Raw genomic sequence first — 22,172 nt, 5'->3', positions numbered from 1 at the left:
TTAGTAATGTGTTTCTTGGCCTTTCCAGAAACTGAGGAGTAAGTTCACTAATAAAATCATTTATGCTTTAAAAATAATTATTTTTGCTAATAAACATATATGTATATTTTAATATATTTACTTATCAATGAAAGCCTTGGGAAAATAAGCATTAGTATATATTAATCTAACAATACTTATAGACAGCACTAATACTTTCAGGATTTTTCTTTTTTGGCTCCTACCTTACTCACTGAAATTTTTATAATAACTTGAAGATTGATTATTAATATTTTTCATGATGTAAACACAAGACAAGAAGAGAACATAAGTCTAATCTACAACAGCCAGAATCTACCACGTGTCTTTGTTTCTGCCCTTAGAACAGAAAGAAGATCCCATTCAAATCCACTATAATAAATTGCTTTGTGGGATAAGGTGGTGTGTGTGTGTGTGGGGGGGTGTCTTTGTCAGAGATTTTTCTTGAGTTCTCTTGTAGTCTTTACAAACTGAATTATAACTTTTCCATTTGCTCAGGCAAGGAAATTAAGGTTCATTTCATTCATCGGGTACAGAGTTCTCCCATAAGAAGTCATGAGCAGATTGTAAAATTAGTCAGACCTCAAGAGGTTACTCGGGAAATTAAAGTCTTTTACTTCAAGCTGACCTTGATGCAAGGCTATGAAAAGGATAAAACATGGGCTTTAAAGTAATAGAAACATATTGTAATATTTGGACCACAACTTACTATCTGTAAGACCCTGTTCCTTATGCCCATAGTTTCTAGTTAGAAAAATTAGAGAATTAGAGTAATACCTACTTTTAGAGAGAGAGAGAGAGTGAGCATGCACATGTATGTGGGGGAGGGTTAAAGGGAGGGGTGATGAGAGGGAAAGAGAGAGAATCTTAAGCAGGCTCCACACTCAGTATGGAGTCCAATGAGAGGCTTGATTCCATGACCCTGGATCATAACCTAAGCCAAAATCAAGAGTCAGATGTTCAACTGAGTGAGCCACCCAGGTGCCCCTAAAATAATACCTACTTAGTAGGATTGTTTGATGCTATAATCATTTATAGTGGATGTAAAGTACCTAGTAGAGTAGGTCATAGTGGATTTTCACTAAATATTGACTCCCTTCACTTTGTTTTTATAATTTCACAATATGATGGTTCTAGTTGTGATTAATATTAGAACTGGAGTGAGTTGACGAAGGAAATGATCAACTTAAACCCAGTCTGAAATACACATGCCCAGGGCAGAGGGAAGCAATGGATGGCTAATGAACATAGTGGCAGAGCCCCTGAGTAAGATATGCAAATGAAATTCCCCCTAAGCTTATTTCATAGATCAATAGGCAATATTAGAATTAGTTTCCTCTTTGTTTCAAGAACCTTTCCTTAGAGAAATTATGGAAGATAAAATGAAATTTTCCTGATTGAAGTTGTGGCTATGCCTTTGGCAGAGCTATTGCAAGTCAAGGAAGAGAAAGTACAGGTCCTAAGAACCAGGGTCCCTGATGCAGAGGATTGGGGAGAGGAATTCTCCAGATGAAGGGAAAGAGAAGACCCACCCAGGATACCACTTGTGCATCAGACCTAAAAAGCAACCAGACAAGAAGGAACACAAGGTTGGAAGACTCTAGAGATATGATCCAAAAGAAAAAAGAGAGAGAGAGAAGTAGCAGAATATGGAGATAACTTGATGTTTGGCCATATTAACAAGAGTTTCATAACTTTTACCTCTCCAAAATTGATACAATTTTTTGAGAAGACCAGAAAAGTGATATGAGTAAATGGTACTGGGGAATTTGCATAGATTAACTATAAATGTTGAAAATTGATGACTAAAGAAGTATTGATATAAGTTTATTATTTATTTTATTTCAAAGAAATAGCTCTCTGGTTCTTGAAAAAGACATTTTTGGGTTGCAGAGAATTTACATCTCAAAGGGGTAGGGAGAGAATTTACAGTTGTACCTTTCTAACGCAATTGCTTTAGAAAAAGGAAGGACAGGGGCCAATACTGAAGAATAAACCTGTCTAAAGTGTAGTCACACTGAGGCTGACTCAGGCAATGAGAATAGAAAGAAGGAGAATTTAATTTTATATGAGGCTAATATGACATTGAAACCAAAACAGAAAAGAACTTACTGAAAAGGAAAATTTAGGCCAATATCACTCATGAATATTGAAGCAAAACTCCTAAACAAAATATTAGGTACTGTATCTAGGAATACATTTTAAAACTATGTTGGTTTTATCCTAGGAATGAAGAGCTGAATTTAGCTTTAAGGATCTTTTAATGTAATTTACCATATAAACAGATTAAAAGAGAAAATACACATGATCATCTCAATATTTGCTAAAAAAAAAAAAGCATTCTATAGAATTTAACACCAATTCATGAGTAGAAAAGAAAAAATTAAAGAAGCTACCAAGATAAATTTTCTTTTCCTAGTAAAGTATATTTACAAACCCTACAGCAAATCATAATAATCTAAACATTAGAAGCATATCTATCATTGTTAGCAGCACCAAATATAAAAGAATTATAACAATAAGTATAAATAAAGATGCTCATGATTTTTATGGAGAAAATCATAAAACTTTATTGAAAGACATTAAAGATGACCTACATAAAAAAGAAATATCATGTCCATTAATAGTTTCAATATCATAGAAGTAGCAATTCTCATTAAAGTAATCTATATGTTCAATAAAAATCCAAAGAAATCCTGACAGGGATTTTAATGAAATTGAACAAGCTGATTCTAGAATTAATATGAAAAAAAATTCAAGAATAACAAGACATTCCTGAAGAAGAACAGAGTAGGAGGACTTGCTTTTTAATAAATCTTATTATAAACCCATTTTAATGAAGAGGGGGGTCATTGATAGAAGAGTAGATTAATAAACAAATAGAATAGAAAGCCCAATAACATAAGTCTCACATATATGAAAAAATTGACCTATGAAATAAATGGTATCACAGTTAATTGGAGGAAGGATTTTGAAAATTGTTGTAGAATAATAAAGACATACAGGTAAAATAGAATTTGTTCATATAATAACAAGAATGAGTTTAAAGTGATTGTATAACCTAAATGTGAATGTTAGAATATAACTTAAGGAAATACCTTTGTGAGAAGAATTTCTTCACCAAGACACAGAAAAGATAAAACATAATTAAAAAGTGGTGAGTGTAAGTAGATTAATTATTTTAGTCCACCCAAATACACCATTTAACAAGTTAAAAAAAAAAAAAAAAGGTAACCAGTTAGAAGAAGCTATTTGCAAAACCTAATTATCAAATGACTGGAATACAGAATATATGAGGTGCTCCTCCAAATAAATGAGAAAAGGACTAAAAAAATTGAAAGATGGTGAAATATATATTTATACTTCCTTATAAAGTTAAACATATGCTTGCCATATTACCATATAATTCCTTGGTATTTACTCAAAACTGAAAACATAAGATCACATTCCAAAAACCTGCAAGCAAATGTTCTTAGAAGCTTTATTTGAAATAGTCCCAAAGCAGAAACAGCATGAATGCCCTCCAATGGGTGAATGGATAAACAAAATGTGGCATATCCATCCCATGGAATACTACTCAACAATTAAGAGGAAAGAACGGTTGATATATGCAACTACTTAGATGGATCTCATTGGCATTAAGTGAATGAAAGAAAAATCAAATTTCAAAAGGTTACATACTATGTAATTCAATTTATGTAACATTTTCAAAATGGCAACATTACAGTGATGGAGAAAATATCAATGGTTTCCAGGGGTCAGGGTTGTTGGAAGGATACTAGAACTGCAAAAGAATAGCCCAAGGGAGTTTCTTTAAGCTGATCAGACAGTTCTGGATCCGTATTGCGGTAGTGATTAAACAAATCTGTATTTCATAGAATCCTTCACCCTCGCACACATACACATAAATGCGTGGGAAAACAAGTAAAATCTGAAGAAGGGGTGCAGTATATTTAGTATGCCATTACCAGTATTATGATTTTGATAATTGTATTATGGTTATGGAATATGTTATCCTTGAAGGAAGCTGAGTGAAGGCTCTAGCGCACGAACTCTCTGTATTATATTTTGAGCTTCTGTGTGAATCTGAAATTCTTTCTAAATAAAAAGATAAAGAAAAGAGAACGTAAAAGCCAGCTTGAAATATCTCCTACTGGCCAAATCTGGGATTATTCAAACACCAGAATAAATGACAGTAAAAGAATATGTCTTCCAAGAAACAGTAATACAGAATTAAAATTGCAATAGTTTATTAGGGGAAGTACCTAGGAAGGATAAAGAAGAGACAGAGCAGAAGTAGGCAGGGAGAACCCCACATGCAGTGAAAAACTGACTCCTGTGAAGGGGAGATGGAAGGGAGTTGGATGGAAAGTCTCATACTGCAGTGCAGCTCTGAGAAAGTCTTGTCCAGGCTCATGTCCAGCCCAGAAGAAGACTGCATAGTTACGAGAATTTAGTACTGGGCATAAACACCCCAACTATAGTACCTATGCCCAGCACTGACCAGGAGCAGCCCTATGGAAGCAAGGCTTTGGCAGAACATATAGCGATCAGGTCTTCAGGGGCAGCAACTGGAAGCTGTCAGACACCCACATTCTCAGAACAGATTCTTGTTAAAGATCTGAATGGTACATTTCTGTGATCACACAAAATAGAACTTACCTAACTAAAATGAGTCCATGAATCCAAACTGAAAAAATTTTATAGGGGCACCTGAGTGGCTTAGTCAGTTAAGCATCCAACTCTTGATTTTGGCTGAGGTCATGATCTCACAGCTCATGTGTTCGAGTTCTGCATCAGGATCTGTGCTGACAGCCCAGAGCCTGCTTGGGACTCTCTATCTCTCCCTCTTTCTCTGCCTCTCCCCTGTTTGTGTGCTTGCTCACGCTTTCTCTCTCTCTCTCTCTCTCTCTCTCTCTCTCTCTCTCTCAAAATAAATAAATATTAAAAAAGAGAACTGATTCTTTAAAAAAAATTATACATAGATAAATGAAAAAACTCTTTTTTAAATAAAATGCCAATTGATAAATAGAGAAGAAATGCACCACTTGGCCACCATCATAGTAAATACTGATGATTCAAATAGTAAAAACTGATGATTCAGGCAACAATCATCAATGGATGCTAAAATTAATAACTAGAGGTTTGAGGAGGAAAGAGCATATTTATATAGTGCTGTTGGTGGGAATGTAAGTTGGTACAGCCACTATGGAAAATGGTATGGTGGTTCCTCAAGATAATAAAAACAGAATTACTGTACGATCCATCAATCCCGCTTCTGGGTATATATTCAAAGGAAATGAAAACAGATTCTTCAAGGGATAACTGAACTCCCATATGTAAATGGAATATTATTGAGCTATGAGAAAGGACATCCTGCTGTGACAATATGGATGGATCCTAAAGTTATTATGTTAAGTGAAATAAGTCACACAGAGAAAGGCAAATATGCATAATGTCACTTATATGTGGAATCTAAAAAAGCAAAACTCAGAGGAACAGAGACAAGTAGTTACCAGGAGCTGTCAGATGAGGGGGGAAAAGGACACATAGGTCAAAGAGTATGCATTTCAAAAAAAAAAAATTAAGGGGCACCTGGGTGGCTCAGTCGGTTGAGCAGCCAACTTCAGCTCAGGTCATGATTTCACAGCTCGTGAGTACGAGCCCCACATTGGGCTCTGTGCAGACAGCTTGGAGCCTGGATCCTGCTTCAGATCTGTTTGGGTTTTTTTTAATATGAAATTTATTGTCAAATTGGTTTCCATACAACACCCAGTGTTCATTCCCACAGGTGCCCTCCTCAGTACCCCTCACCCACTCTCCCCTCCCTCCCACCCCCCATCAACCCGCAGTTTGTTCTCAGTTTTTAAGAGTCTCTTATGTTTTGGCTCCCTCCCTCTCTAACCTTTTTTTTTCCTTCCCCTCCCCCATGGTCTTCTGTTAAGTTTCTCAGGATCCACATAAGAGTGAAAACATATGGTATCTGTCTTTCTATGACTTATTTCACTTAGCATTAACACTCTCCAGTTCCATCCATGTTGCTACGAAAGGCCATATTTAATTCTTTCTCATTGCCACATAGTATTCCATTGTGTATATAAACCACAATTTCTTTATCCATTCTTCATTTGATGGACATTAGGCTCTTTCCATTATTTGCCTATTGTTGAAAGTGCTGCTATAAACATTGGGGTACAAGTGCCCGTATGCATCACCTGCTTCAGATCTGTGTCTACCTCTCTCTCTGCCCCTAACCCACTCGCATTCTGTCTCAGTCTCAAAAGTAAATAAACATTAAAAAAAAGTATGCATTTACAGTTATGATGAGTAAGTTCTGGGGATCTAATGTACAGCATGGTGATTATAGTTAGTAATACTGTATTATATACTTGAAAGTTGCTAAGTGGATTTTAAATGTTCTCACTGCAAAAAAAGAAATGGTAATTATCTCACATGATGCAGGTGTTAGCTAATACCATGGTGGTAATTATTTTGCAATAAATAAGTAAATCAACTCATTGGAAACCTTAACTTACACAATGTTATATGTCAATTATATATCTGTAGTGCTAGAAGAAAAGAAAAAAATAAATTTTGTGTATTGGGTGATATTTTTTATAATGTACAAAATAATGATAGTATACTTTTGTTTAACATGATCATGATGGGGTGCGTGGGTGGCTCAACTGGTTAAACGTCAACTCTTAATTTTGGCCCAGGTCATGATCTCACAGTTCATGGGTTTGAGCCTTGTGTGGGGCTCTGCACTAACAGCATGGAGCCTGTTTGGGTTTCTCTCTCTCCCTCTCTCTCTGCCCCCACTGCTCGCACTCTCTCTTTTCTCAAAATAGATAAATAAACTTTAAAAAAAATGATCATAATGGGTGAACTACAGGTATTCTACCACTCAGTAATACACATACATTTAAAAAATCATAGTGTTTTATTGCATATCAAGACAGTTGTCTCTTCTGCGCAGATGGTAGTCTATTTAAATAATAATTTGGACTCCTTATTGTCAGTTTCCCAGTACATGTTGAACAAATTAAAATGACTAATAAGAAAAAGGGCAGTTTGGACATCTAATATTAGAGCTATTATAAGGTTAATTACTTTGCACGTATTAAAAAATTTGAAATGGAAAAGTACAGGCTATCTCATAATAGAGGCATACAGTTTAATGCAACACAGAAGTAACAAAAGAAAAAAAGTTCGGCAACTAGATAATGAATTTCATATCCTCAGAATCTTTTCATTTCCATATTGGAGATTCCCTCATCCCTATGCATTTCTTTTTTAGAATAACGTATCTAGCAAGCCGATGTTTTCTTTTCCAGTTACTTTCACAATTATAATCACATTTCATGCTCACTAAAGTGCTGTTAGTGTCGGAAGGCAAATTTAAGATTTATGATGAAATGAGTGGAAAGGAACTTGTGGCACTATTACTTACTCAACTATTTTTTTAGGTTATTTTTATGCAGTTATCACAATGAATAAAATGGTTGTAGGCAATATATCAGAAATGAAACCTTGAAATTAACTTAATCAAGCAGGATATTTTACATTACTTGAGCTCCTTGGGATCAGGTGCAGTGAACTTAAACAGAACGGCTCCTAGGAAGGAGAAAATAAAGTTTGAATGATGATACTGACCAATTCTCCATAGCTCTAAGTGCCTAGATGTAAAGGTTTATTGTCATGTGCTCCCTGCCTATTAGGACAGAAATAAATTACTGCATTTTTTTTCCAGAAAGCATGATTGACCCTTCACCAGTAAGAAGTAATCCTCTTCTTTGAACTCCCATTGCCCCCTTCTCTGTACTTTTCTTAGAAAATCACTCTCTGATACAATTAGGATCTGATTTTATGTTAGACTTTAAGGTTTTGATGGCAAGTACAGTATCTTTGTCTAGTACCTAACACAAGGTCTTGTGAAAAAAGGCAGATAAAAACAATTACTGGGTAAAACTCCTTACAGACCATGATAAACTGGCCCCCAAATTATCTCTCAGGCCATTCTGCCATACAGGCTGTATGAATGGAGGAGGACACTCCTAGCCTTCGTCTCCAGTGTTTGTTGCCATTGTTCCCATGAATATCATGGATATTCATATACCCTGCCAGGGACTGAAAATAAATCCAGACAACAAAACTGGAGATAATAATAGGGTGATGCTTGCTGTGAGACATATCATAACCCAAGTAGAAAAAAAGGTGGGGATGGGAAGAGGCTAATAAAGGGATGATTCAGTGCGTGAAAAAGTAAGTGAAAGTAAGTGAAAAAAATCCTCCCAGGTTCTATGATAATATGGACTGTGAGCTCACCCATGAGACTTCAGAATAGAGGCCTGGGAGTTCAACGGTCTACTAGACAGATTTCGCTCTTTCATGGCCTTTTTAAGGAAAAGACAAAAAACTGTAAGTATAATTCCTTGGAATAGTGCATAATTTATTGAGGGGTAAAACAGTGAGATATCAAGGAAGAAGTGGGGTGGACAGCAGGCATATTTCCTTTGGAAGAGTACAGGATGGTACAATGTGTTATTTATAAAATGTCGTGTTGTCACATGAACAGATACCATATATGAAGAAAAATGGTGTATATTCATGATAACTCATTCTCTAAAAATGTAAATTGTAGAATTGCCATTGGGAACTTCTGGTTGCAAAATAAGCACTTGTGTTATTTCCTGTTAGTCTTCAATGTTCCACTAAAGGTCAGACATTCTTCATGTACATTAAAGGCATAACAGAAATGAGGGCCACTATTTCCTTACTTTTTTTTCCTAGTGGACTGATCTACTCATGCATGTCTACACGTGTCTCTTTTTCCTACTACTGTCTTTGGCCACACTATTCCCCACAACTGGAATGTTCTCTTCTTCCTTGCCTTTAGTTAAACTCATAGTCATTTTCCATAATTGCCAATATCTTAATTTTTGCAGATATATATTTTTTATCTTTAAACATTTTTTACTTGAATACATTCTTTATGTCATGCTTTGGTATTTATCAGTGAAATGTATTCTAAGTTGTAATTCATTGTATTGTATTCCATTGTATTGTAATTTCATTGTCATTTTATAAGGATCTCAAGTGTTTTGAAGGAAATGGATTAGGCCTTCTACTCATATGCACATCAAGTTTACAACCCCCTTAACTGTCCTGCTAAAGAATTGAAAAACAGGTTATTTCCAACATTTCTTTGCTGAGAGTATTCTCATGAGACCTGGTTGTCAGGAAGTCACTGCCTAACCATAATTTTTCACATACATAGTACTCAGCCAGTATCTGATGGCTGCTTAATAGGGAAATTATAGACCTTTGGATGTGGTGATGTTAGGGGCCAGTTACTGCTTTCAACAGTTGACAGTAGATTCACCAGGCACATAGGTAAGTGGGTAGCACAGTGTCTGCTTCTCTCCAGCATTGTCTGAGTGTTCACAGCATGCACACACTTAAAACCTTGAGAAAAAGCAAAAATGATAGTATGCTCTTAAGACACTCTTATCTAAATGGGAAATGTAGTTATTTTACACATATGTATTTTTTCACGTAGAAAAAAAGCTGCTGAGGAAAACCTAAGGAAGTTCCAAAAAATTTGGTGAATAGGTCTTTAGGGTTAGTGTAGGTTTTACTGAATCTTGGTTATTATCTAAGTAATCTATTCTTTTCTCTATTAAGTTGAATTCTGTGTGCCAGGTATTGAACTAAATATAAATGCAATTAAAGTTTGGAGGTAAGCCGGCAAAATTAAATGATGTTTGTATAATATGTAAACAACGTGGATATTTGGCGAGTTTCTTAACTTCTAAGTCTCTGTTTCCTTGTAAAATGGAAATATGCCAGTAATCAGCTCATATGATTAATTTGAGCATGCAACAAACTAATCTAAATACTGTTTTTAATAATGTATGTGGTGGTTATAAGTACTTAATAACACATTTACTTTTATTATTACTATTGTTCTTACCATTGACTTATACTTTGTTACTATTATTGTGATTATCATTAACTTGGACTTTCTATAGATATATGAAATCCTCTAAATACTAAATACAAGTGGGGCCATATTACGAAAATGAAGTGATGAAATGAGTTGATTATTGGCCTTTCAGCAGTTTTAGCTACAGTCTTAGAATCTATGTTAGATATGCACAAATTCAATTACATTAGCTATAACGGATATTGTTCTGGCTATGTGGAAATAAATAAAAACTAAACAAATGAGAAAAGCCAAAGTTGTTAATTCAGAGTTTGCTATAGCAAGGGAGTCAGCCACCATCACTTATGTTTTGGCAGAGACTCAAAGGCAGGCAGAGAGACGGCAAAGTTTTATGGTGATAAAATAGGAAGGCTTCATGTATGCCTTGATTGGAGGTTGTTGCAATTGGGGATGCTGTGAGTCTACTAACTACAAACAGGGCATTCTATGTGATTGGTTATATACATGCTTGGCTTTCTCTGGATGGTTCTCAGCTTGCAGTTGGAATAAATATTTGGAAAGCTGTCAAATCATAGCCTTTTGGGGTCGATTGTTGCAGGGGTTATTATTTGGCTTCCTGGATTGCTACTCAAGATAGTACTGTGACTTCCTATAGATCTCCTTTATAGCAAGCTAGCTTCCTAGTCTGGTTATTGTAGATAATAGGTTGGCTTCCTGGACAGCTTGCTACAAGTTGTGGGTCAGAGTTCTATTTTTATATATGGTCTCATTGTCTATTTGCAGATTTCGTCTCTCAGTTAGAAGCATAGTGTCCAGAGCTAGAGTACAAACCTTACTAATATGTGACCTTAGGCAAACTGGTAAACCTCTGTGCCTCAGTTCTCTAACTTGCCAAATGGAATTAGAAGAGTTGTTAATATATGAGGTTATTTTAGTAATTAAATGAGATAAACCCCTTAAAACTGCCTAGCACCATGTTAGATTTTATTCCATTATATAGTTGATAGAAGAACATCTACTGGATGTGATTCATAGGATATTACATTTCTTCAACTGTCTCTTAAATTTCAATAATATCATTTTGCATCAATACAAGCTCGACTTTCACTTAAGGTACAGTATTATCTCAAGTAAATTCCCAGTAAAGAGAAAATATGTTTCCTTGGAAGCTATGGAGATTGTCAATTCACTATTTTCCCCCAGGACCTAGCAGTGCACTCTAATGCATGGAACATATTTCAGTACCCCTGCCATACTGGCAATACAACTTCTTTTGCTAAAGAAATACTTGTGGACATGATGTGTGCAGAGGCCTTAAATGTATTTGCACAATTTTGACTTCGTATCTTGTGGTCCTCTGATTGTCATGAGAAGTGCATGTCCCTGAAAGCTACCATCCCAGAGTAAGTTAGGTGAAGCAGATCTAAACCCTCCCAGAATGCAGAGCCAAGTCCAGTCTACCCTGAAGCAAAACACCTCAGCTGATCCTCAGATTTGTAAGAAAAATGAATGCTCACTATTATAAGTCAATGAGTTAAGGGAGTAGTTTGTAATATAGTATTACTGGAACAGTAACAGCCTAACAGAGAGGAATAAGAGGTTAAATCTTTCACAATTTTATCATTACTGGATAAAATGAGCCCTCTATCTCTTTAATGAAGGGGAGTCTTAAGGAATTGAGACAGAAAACAGTAATGTTTTGATAAGGCACAAGTGATTGGAAAAGTTGGGGCTCATGAGGCACTGCCAGAATGAACTATTGCTAGTTGAAGCTAATAGAGTATGGAGTAGTTTGAGGGCATTAGGTGCACATAGGGAGGAGTCACACTGAGGGAGGGTTTGAGCAGAGAATACAGGGGAGCGAGTGAGTGTATATTTTATTTACTTCATTGTTCTGAATAGGTAAAATGAAAGAGTTAATTTATCTCCCCAAAATGAGTATTTCCTAACAGCAGGAAGAAACCTATACTGAGGGAAAAAAATGAGTAATAGTTAGAAAAACATAAAGTTTCGAAAAAATTCTCCAATAATTTAATGGAAGAGAGTCAAGCAATTGATTCCTGCTGGTCATCAGTGTTTCACGTTTGTGTACGCAAAAGCATAGTCTTTAGAAATAGTGTACATATTTGAACTACTTTTGTAGTTCCAGCATCAGAATACATTTTAATTCCATGCAACTCCTGATGAGTTTGTTTAGATAACAACTCTTATAGGGGATTCTGTCAGCTTTGTGCATCTAACTCCTTCTTATGTTTCTGTGTCACATGTAGGTAAAGCTTCTGAGTGAAACATCAGAATTTATGCAGGCAGAAACAGTATTTTCTTGGCAATGCACGACCACTGCCATATGCTCCAAACCAGGCAAGGTGTGCAGAATTACTCATAATTATCTTTATTCATCAGAATTCTCTGGATTTCAGGTGGTGGTCACATTTACCCAGTGGGTGTGCCTGGCTGTACTCCCACCAATCTGAATGCAGTATATTTCTCTTCATCATTTTTATTTGGCAAAGCATTAGGCTCAATGCGTTCATTGTCAGCACACTGCAGGGCTTAACCTAAAATTTGCATAGTTCTCTTACTTCAGACAAAGGAACATTAATAAAAGTGAGATAATGAAAAGGTATATGCAATAAGGATTAGTCATAATTACAATAAAGTGAATTCATTGTCAGAAAGAAATCAAATGCTTTCTGTAATAATAGATGGAAACAGAAATACCATCACCAAAAGTGCACCAAAAAATCTTCCATGCCTATATTAACCTCCCCTTAGCTTACCATTTCTTTTCATATATCTTCAGTGATTCTTTGGAAAAGAAATGATAAACAAATCTATTTTATAGTCCTAATGACAGATAACAGCTGGATTGAATGTTCTTAGGTGAAACGTTGGGGCAGAACAGACTTTCCTAGCCTATTTTCAGTTAGTTCAAGAGGTGGCTGCCCACACTTACTGTCATCCCCGAGTACTATCCATAAGCATAATCTTTTATGATTTTCTTATAAGCCATTGGCAAGAGTACATAAAATCTGAACCTCAGATTTAGGTATTTTAAGCAAGTCCACCTGATAATATTGAGCAAACTTTCTCCCATCACCTCCATCACTGTATGTGTATATATATACACACATACATACAGACACACACACACACACACACACACACACACACACACACACACACGGATCAGGTAAGCCAGAAGTACAGGTGCATATATTCTATAGTCAGGGATACACTGGTCATTGGTTCCTGTCACTACTACCTTGCATGATTAACCTGTAATTGATACTCTTCTTCTGTATATTCTATACTTTCAAAAGACTGTAATCCTGGTAGTGGGATTCTATGCTAGTTTTATTTTCTTTTTCATTGTTTTTTTTCTCTGTTGCCTGGTTTATTTTTACAAGGATATATTTACAAATAAACAAAACAATAAATCTATTTCTATATTTATAACACTAACTTTTTAAAGACTTAACAACAGTAAAAAAAAAGATGTGATAATGGCCTATAAATCCTACACACAAATAATATCTGATGATATTTACTTATTTATTTTTATTTTTTCCAAGTTTTTATTTAAATTCCCATTAGTTAAGGGTAATATTTTTTTATATGAAATTTATTGACAAGTTGGTTTCCATACAACATCCAGTGCTCATCCCAAAAGGTGCCCTCCTCAATACCCATCACCCACCCTCTCCTCCCTCCCACCCCCCACCAACCCTCAGTTTGTTCTCAGTTTTTAACAGTCTCTTATGCTTTGGCTCTCTCCCACTCTAACCTCTTTTTTTTTTCCTTCCCCTCCCCCATGGGTTCCTGTTAAGTTTCTCAGGATCCATATGGTATCTGTCTTTCTCTGTATGGCTTATTTCACTTAGCATCACACTCTCCAGTTCCATCCACGTTGCTACAAAAGGCCATATTTCATTTTTTCTCATTGCCACGTAGTATTCCATTGTGTATATAAACCACAATTTCTTTATCCATTCATCAGTTGATGGACATTTTAATTTCAGGTGTAGAATTTTGTGATTCATCACTTACATACAACACCCAGTGCTCATCACAAGTGTAGTCCTAAATCCCTATCCCCTCATCCACCTCCCTTCTGTCTGGTGACATATTTTTAAATCAAACTAGTTCTTTAAAAGTTTAAACAACAGGAACACCTGGGTGGCTCAGTCAGTTAAGCGTCTGAGTTCAGCTCAGATCATGATCTTGTGGTTTGTGAGTTCGAGCCCCGCATCAGGTTCTGTGCTGACAGCTCAGAGCCTGAAGCCTGCTTCAGATTCTGTGTCTCCCCCTCTCTCTTCCCCTCCCATGCTAATGCTCTGTCTTTCTCTGTCTCTCAATAATAAACAGTAAAAAAATTTTAAATCAAAAGTTTAAGCAACAGAAATACACAAATAACATGTAAAAATGTTGTACCATCACCTGTCTCCAGAGGTAACCCCTGGTGTCACAACTTCTCATATATGTAAAGCCAGCAAATAATTTTATGTATATTCCATTATATATGTCTATGTTTGTGTATGGATTGTTTTTTTCACTTCATTGTATCTTAGAAATCTTTAAATACATGTGCATAGGGAGGTAATGGGTATTCTTTAAATGCACACTTTGTTATTGTATGGTATATCCCTATTGATAGTCATTTAGGTTGTTTCTAATTTTTACCCATTATGGACATTTAGGTAGTCCTGGTTTTTCATATCTATAAACTGTACTAACATAAACATTATGTTTATTTGTTTTGGGATCACTTGTCAACCATATTGCACAGTCACCTTACTAGCTATGGAGCCCTGAGTTAAATATATATCTATTAAAATGTTTGATAGATATTGCCAAGATACTTCTAAAATGGTTACAGCAATTTATATTGCCTTCAATAGTGCACACATACCTGTGTCCTGCCTAATACTGGCCTTATAAAATTTTTATATTTTTGATAACTTTAAAGATAGAAACTTTCCCAATTTGTTTTGAATTTGTTTAAAATAATAGTTGAGCATATTTTCATGTTTATTAGCATTCTGTATTTATTTTCAGTGAACTCTGTGGCCATTTGTTTTCATTTATGATGTGTGTCTTTTTTTTTCTTATTGATTTCTAAAGGTAATTTTCATTTTGGGGAAAAATGATAAGGTGGAAAGGAAAGGAAAGGAAAGGAAAGGAAAGGAAAGGAAGGAAGGAAGGAAGGAAGGAAGGAAGGAAGGAAGGAAAGGGAAAAAAGGGAAGGAAGGAAGGAAAGGAAGGAAGGAAGGAAGGAAGGAAGGAAGGAAGGAAGGAAGGAAGGAAGGAAGGAAAAAATTAACTCACCAAGAATATACTTTTCAAATACAGTATCTTACCACAAGCTAACGGGTAAAGTCACTCCAGTTTAGACACAGGTTTTCAGTACATGCTATGTGGAAAACACAGTGTTAGGTGTTACAGGGTAGGTAGGAAGAAAAGTCAGGCAACTATAGAAATCACCAAGAAGATGGGAATTTGTTTCTTGTCTTAAAAGGGCTGGGCCTCAGGAACAATACACCTGAGAATTTTATGTGTCTTTTGAGTAATTTGTTTTATCTCTATAGAAAAGTAACAATGACTTTCTCTTTATGTTAGACTGTATTCTTGTTCAAATTATTCACTGCCTCTCACTGGGATAATTCCACTTCTTATTGTCAGCAGGCTTGACCCTGTGACCTATGCAGACCCACCCTGAAATGTTTAGGACAGTTCTAGAAACCTTGGTTTCAGAAGAAAGATATGGTGGAATATAGCCACAGCTGATCCATGATAAGGTATTGAGGTTTAGGGGGCAGCATACTTCAACCTAACCTAAGAGTTAAGCTCAGGTTATATGGAACAATGAATACATTTGCTTCTTCTTTGGGGAGATTCTGAGAGATAACATTTTATAGGCATGGTAATATCCAATTTTTAGAGCCTTTAAAGTTGGTTTAAATAATTTTAAATAATTTGTAATTTATGCTGTACACAATGGAAAGTCTGAGGATTTAGAAAGACAGCGTATCTTCCATTTGGAGCTAGTTTGAAGAGTTGATTAGAGATGATAGTGTGAATGGTTGAGAGAATGTTTATCACAATATTACAAATGGAACATGAGAAGGTTGATTTAGGGTGGTGCCAGCTAGAAAGAAGCAAGATCAGGTGGAAAAATGAAAACAGAATACTATTCATTCTTACTTGGTTTTATGCATTGGATAGAAGTTTTAGCTTAATAAAAATTCTGAAATTTCCCAAACTGGATCTTTCAGACACACTGTCTACCATCTGGGGCATTTCTTTGAAAACCTCTGGATAGTGATTAAGTATTATGGTTTCCAAGTAAACATCTAGCATCATATATATGCAACCTTAGAGTAGAATTACAATCAATTTCAAAAGACAATTAAATTAACAATTCCCAGACAACAATTTCTTAGGTTTATGAAATTAAATAACTATAAATCTCATATTTTTTTACTTTAACCCAGATGTGGTGTTATGAATGTATACATAATAATAAGCAATAATCATGTGCTTTGAGAAAGTTTCTTCCTTGGATTTGTTTTTTTTCTTAAGATTACAGTCATGGTTTTTGTTGTTGTTTTTGGTTTCTTGGTGTGTGTGTGTGTGTGTGTGTGTGTGTGTGTGTGTGTGTGTGCACGCTTTATTTTGTGAGGAATTTGATTCACTGCTTTGAGTTGGGTACAAAGTTATATCCTGCTTGTGATCCCTAACTTATTTCCTCTCTTCCTGCTTGCTTGCTCACTTGCTTCCTTCCACAGTTAGTTGACAACCCACCATGTGCCATGTACTATACCAGGTGTCAAAGATACAGCAGCGAACAGAACAAAGTCTCTGCCTTCTTGGAGCGTCCACTGTTGTGGGAAAGAAAAACAATATATATACTGTCATGTAGCATGATGACAGATAGGAAGTCCAAAAAAGAAAAATAAAGGTAAAGAGTAGGAGTGAAGTAGCATTTTAGTTGGGGTATTGAGGGAATTCCTCTCTGTGTGTCATTTCAATAGAGACTTGAATGAGGTAAGGAAGTGAGCCAAGCAAATTTATGAGGGCAAATGGTTCAGACAAAAGTAACAGCAATACAAAGGTCCGGAGGTCAGAGTGTGCTTCACATGTTGGTAGAATCAAGGAAACCAGTGTAGCTTGCACGAGAGTGATTGAGAGATTGGAGGAGGTACAGTCGGAAACAAGGTTTAAGATCATAACACATAAAGCTTATTTTGTTGAGATCATAAAGCTTGTAGGACATGGCAAGGGCCTGGATTTTCTAAGCATGATGAGAAACTGGTAAAAGGTTCTGAGCAGGAATAATAATACCTGACTTGCTTTAAAATGCTGGGTGTGTGGCACTAAAGCCAGGTGTCTCTGTATGAATTCATAAACCTACATTTGTCAGGTTACTTAACTGCTGGATCTGTTTCTTCATGTGTAGAATGGGGTTAATTATAATTCTATAGGGATGTAAAGATTTTACAAAAGACAATTTGTGTAAAGCTTCTAACACGATGCATTATACATAGCGAATACTCAATAAATATTCTTTATAGTTTTTGTTATTACTATTGTCGCATCATCATCATTATTAAGGGAGCGTACTAAAAGCCTCAAGAGGGAAAAAAGACAATTTTGTAAGAGGATGCAGTAATTTAAAGTATGTGAAGGTTGAGAAACTGTTGGACTATATGATAGGAAGTATCTCTAATTGTTGAAATAATAATTTCAAAAAAGGGTGAAGGCATTGGTCAAATTAAAAATTTGCTTTTCTGCATCTGATTTTACTCTTACTACATTTGCTTATCTTTAAAAAACATTTCAGTAGTGCAAAAAGTAAATGGAACATGTGATCTTTGACATAACTTTCATAACACATTTAGTAGTATTGTCTAATTGGCTGCAGAAGTGTTAAAAACAGGAATATGTGTGAAGTAATTAACCAAAAATATGTGATTACTTGCCCCCACATGGTCCTGAAGTTAGTGTACTGAATGCTATTTTAGTTAGACATGTTTCTCTCACTTTATTTGTTAAACTTTTGATCAAAATAAATTTGATACATAGTCAATGTCAGTGAATTATGAAAATAGAATTTTCTTTATAGCCACAGTTGATAAAGACAGTTTTATTTACTGCTTTTTGAATTCAGATTCTAACATTTATTTTATGTTTAAAACTATAGATCACCCAAGAGTAATAAATTTAGAGAATACATACTATCATCACTGAATAATATAGTGGGTTGAAAACCTTACCTCATTTTCTTATGAAGGCCAATTAGAAAAAAATGGAATTCCTTTTTAGCTATATTGTACATTATTATGATACTGTCAGGAGCCAAGTTGGGCTGTTAGGTTGTCCATAAAAGTTTTATACAAAATTAAAATGTAAGTAGTTTCAAGTAGTATCATAATGTTTTTAACTATGTGGCTTTGATGACTTGAATTCAGGGTGCAAGGTGTGCAGGAGGGAGGGAAGAGGAGGCAGCCTAGAAGGGCAGATTGATATGAAAGCCCATTAGTTAAAATTAGCTTGTAATAGGCTAAAAGAGGTTGCATACCAAGAGTCACCTGGCCAGCCCAACACACAGCCATTTTAGATGACCATTTGAAATGTCAGAGGAACATGATCTCAGCCAGAGAAGACTCTTACTGACTTCCAGGGGCACCAGTTCCCAATGGAAGCCACATGGAGAAATGAACAGTGTCAAACACCCAGACAGAGTATGTCACCGTGTTGATCGAAGATGTCTTTCATTACTGTGTTACTATAATTATTTTTTAATATTTACATTACCAAGCATACCAAGGGAGAGTCATATTTATTATTTCCTTTACTTTTTGAGATTTACACATTAGGGAAATAGAAAGTTTAAGTCTAACTACAAACACATGCACGCACACGCACACACACACACACACACACACACCTAGACTAAGTCATTGTATGAATATGCATGCTTTTGCCAAGGCTGCTCTTCAAGTGGAACGTAGGTGAAAGAACTCACAGTAGTAGTAGGGTTCAATACTCATTCCAAATCTGAAATAAATCTTCTGTTGAAATCAGCTTAAATTTTAAGGGAAAGTACAAAAGACAATGAATTGAAAGGTAATATTTGCTACACTAATAAGATATATACAGAATTATATATATGTATATACACACACACATATATTTTGTTTTTGTGGGAGAAAGAAAATCTTATGTTTATATATATTTTTAAAAACCGGGGCGCCTGGGTGGCGCAGTCGGTTAAGCGTCCGACTTCAGCCAGGTCACGATCTCACGGTCCGCGAGTTCGAGCCCCGCGTCAGGCTCTGGGCTGATGGCTCAGAGCCTGGAGCCTGTTTCCGATTCTGTGTCTCCCTCTCTCTCTGCCCCTCCCCCGTTCATGCTCTGTCTCTCTCTGTCCCAAAAATAAATAAACGTTGAAAAAAAAAATTTAAAAAAAAAAAAACAAATATAATTTTCAATTCTCCCAGGTTGATTGAGGTGTTTTTTTAAGTTCCAGTATAGTTAACATACAATGTTATATTATTTTCAAGGGCACAATATACTGACTCAGTGCTTACATACATTACTCAGTGCTCCTCGTGATAAATGTACTCTTAATCTCCTTCACCTATTTCACCCATCTCCCATCCACCTCCCCTCTGGTAACCATCAGTTTGTTCTCTATAGTTAAGAGTCTGTTTTGTGGTTTGTCTTTTTTTTTTCCCTTGTTCATTTCTTTTGTTTCTTAAAGTCCATAAACAAGTGAAATCACATGGTATCTGTCTTTCTCTAACAGATTTATTTTGCTTAGCATTATTCTCTGTGGCTCCTTCCACGTTGTTGCAAATGGTAAGATTTCATTCTTTTTTATGGCTGAGTAATATTCCATTGTATATCTTTACCACTTCTTCTTTATCCATTCATCTATTGATGGTCACCTGGGCTGCTTTCATAATGTAGCTATTGTAAATAATATTTCAATAAACATACAGTATTTATATCTTTTTTAGTTAGTGTTTTTGTATTCTTTAGGTATATACCTAATAATGGAATTAGTGGATCATATGGTAATTCTACTTTTACTTTTTTGAAGAACATCTACACTGTTTTCCACAGTGGCTACACCAGTTTACAGCAATACACAAAAGTTGCTTTTTGTCCACATCTTCCCCAACACTTGTTTCTTGTGTTTTTCATTCTAGCCATTCTGACAGGTGTGAGGTGCTACTTCATTTTAGTCTTGGTTTGCATTTCCCTCATGATGAGTGATATTGAACATCTTTTCATGTGTCGGTTGGTTTTCTGGAGGTCTTAGAAGAAATGTCTGTTCATGTCTTCTGCCCATTTTTTAATTGGGTTATTTCCTTTTTTGGTGGTGAGTTGTATAAATGCTTCATATATTTTGGATATTAACTCTTTATTGGCTATGTCATTTACTATTACAGTAGGCTGTCTTTTAGTTTTGTGGATTGTTTTCTTTGCTATGAAAAGCTTTTTATTTTGATGTAGTCCCAATAGTTTATTTATGCTTTTGTTTCCCTTTCTTCAGGAAACATATCTAGAAAAATATTGCTATACCCATGTCAGAGAAATTGACTCTTTGTGCTCTCTTCAGAGGTTTTTATTATTTCAGGTCTCACATTTAAGTCCTTAATCCATTTTGAGTTTATTTTTGTGTACTGTGTAAGAATGTGGTCCATTTTCTTCTTCTTCTTCTTCTTCTTCTTCTTCTTCTTCTTCTTCTTCTTCTTCTTCTTCTTCCCCTCCTCCTCCTCCTTCATCTTCTTTTTTTTTTTTTTTTTTGCATGTAGCTGTCCAGTTTTCCCAGCACCATTTGTTGAATAGACTGCCTTTCTCCCATTGCATACTCTGACCTCCTTTGTCAAAGATTAACTCACCATATAAATTATGGGTTTATTTCTGGGCTCTCTATTCTGTTCCATTAATGTATGTGTTTTAATACCAGTGCCATACTGTTTTGATTACTAAAACTTTGTAGCATATCTTGAAATCTGGGATTGTGGTGTCTTCTGATTTGTTCTTCTTTGGTTATTTTGAGTCTTATGTGGTTCTATACCAATTTTAGGATTATTTTAGTTTTATGGAAAAATGCTATTGGTATTTTAATAGGCATTGCATTAAATCTGTAGACTGCTTTGGGTAGGATGAACATTTTAACAATATTTGTTCTTCCACTCATGATTATGATATGTCTTTCCATTTGTGTCATATTCAGTTAATTTCATCAATGTTTTATGGTTTTTAGAGTATAGGTCTTTCACCTCTTTGGTTAAATTTATTCCTAAGTGTTTTATTATTTTTGGTGCAATTGTAAATGGGATTCTTTTCTTAATATCTCTTTCCACTATTTCATTATTAATGTACAGAAATGCAATGATTTCTGTATATTGATTTTGTATCCTGTGAACTTACTGAATTCACTGAATTCATATATCAGTTCTAGTATTTTCTTAGATTCGTGAGTATTTTCTGTATATAGTCTCATGCCATTTGCAAATAGTAAGTTTTTCTTCTTCCTTACCAATTTACATGATTTTTTATTCTTTTTTCTTGTCTGATTGCTGTGGCTAGGAATTTCAGTACTATGTTGAATAAAAGTGGTGAGAGTGGACATCCTTGTCTTCTTCTTGACCTTAGGGAGAAAACTCAGTTTTTCCCATTGAGTATGATGTTCACTTTGGGTTTTTCATCTTTGGTCTTCATTATGTTGAGGTATGTTCCCTCTAAACCTTTTTTTGTTTGTTGAGGGTTTTTTTACCACAAATGGACATTGCACTGTGTAAAATGCTTTTTCTGCATCTATTGAAATGATTCTATGGTTTTTATCCTTTCTCTCATTGATGTGATCACATTGATTGATCTGTGAATATTGAACCACCTTTGCATTCCAGCAGTAAATTCCATTTGATCATGGTGAATGATTTTTTAATTATTAATGGATTCAGTTTTCTAATATTTTGTTAAGAATTTTTGCATCTGTGTACCTCAGAGATAGTGACCTGTATGTAGTTCTCTTTTTCTGTAGTATCTTTACCTGATTTTGTTATCAGGGTAATACTAGCCTCATAGAATGAATTTGGAAGCATTCCTTCCTCTTCTATTTATTGGAATAGTTTGAGAATAGGCATTAACTCTTCTTTAAATGTTTCGTAGAGTTCACTTCTGAAGC

The 22,172-nt window shown here is 35.3% G+C and overlaps 1 long non-coding RNA gene across 1 annotated transcript in view; it reads right to left on the bottom strand.

Moving 5' to 3' along the window:
• The window catches only part of LOC111559709, a 33,971-nt gene extending 23,108 nt beyond the window's left edge, over nt 1-10,863 (bottom strand). The window contains exons 1-3 of the long non-coding RNA XR_002740829.2: nt 9,344-10,863; nt 8,347-8,414; nt 7,590-7,635 (exon numbers count right to left, since the gene is read on the bottom strand). This is a non-coding gene — a long non-coding RNA (uncharacterized LOC111559709). The remainder of the gene's footprint in view (nt 1-7,589; nt 7,636-8,346; nt 8,415-9,343) is intronic.
• Nucleotides 10,864-22,172: the final 11,309 nt, after the last annotated feature.

Source organism: Felis catus, chromosome A3 (assembly GCF_018350175.1).
Source record: "Felis catus isolate Fca126 chromosome A3, F.catus_Fca126_mat1.0, whole genome shotgun sequence".
Classification (NCBI taxonomy): domain Eukaryota; kingdom Metazoa; phylum Chordata; class Mammalia; order Carnivora; family Felidae; genus Felis; species Felis catus.
The sequence above is the reverse complement of the archived record's forward strand: the minus strand, read 5'-3'. Positions and strand labels throughout refer to the sequence as shown.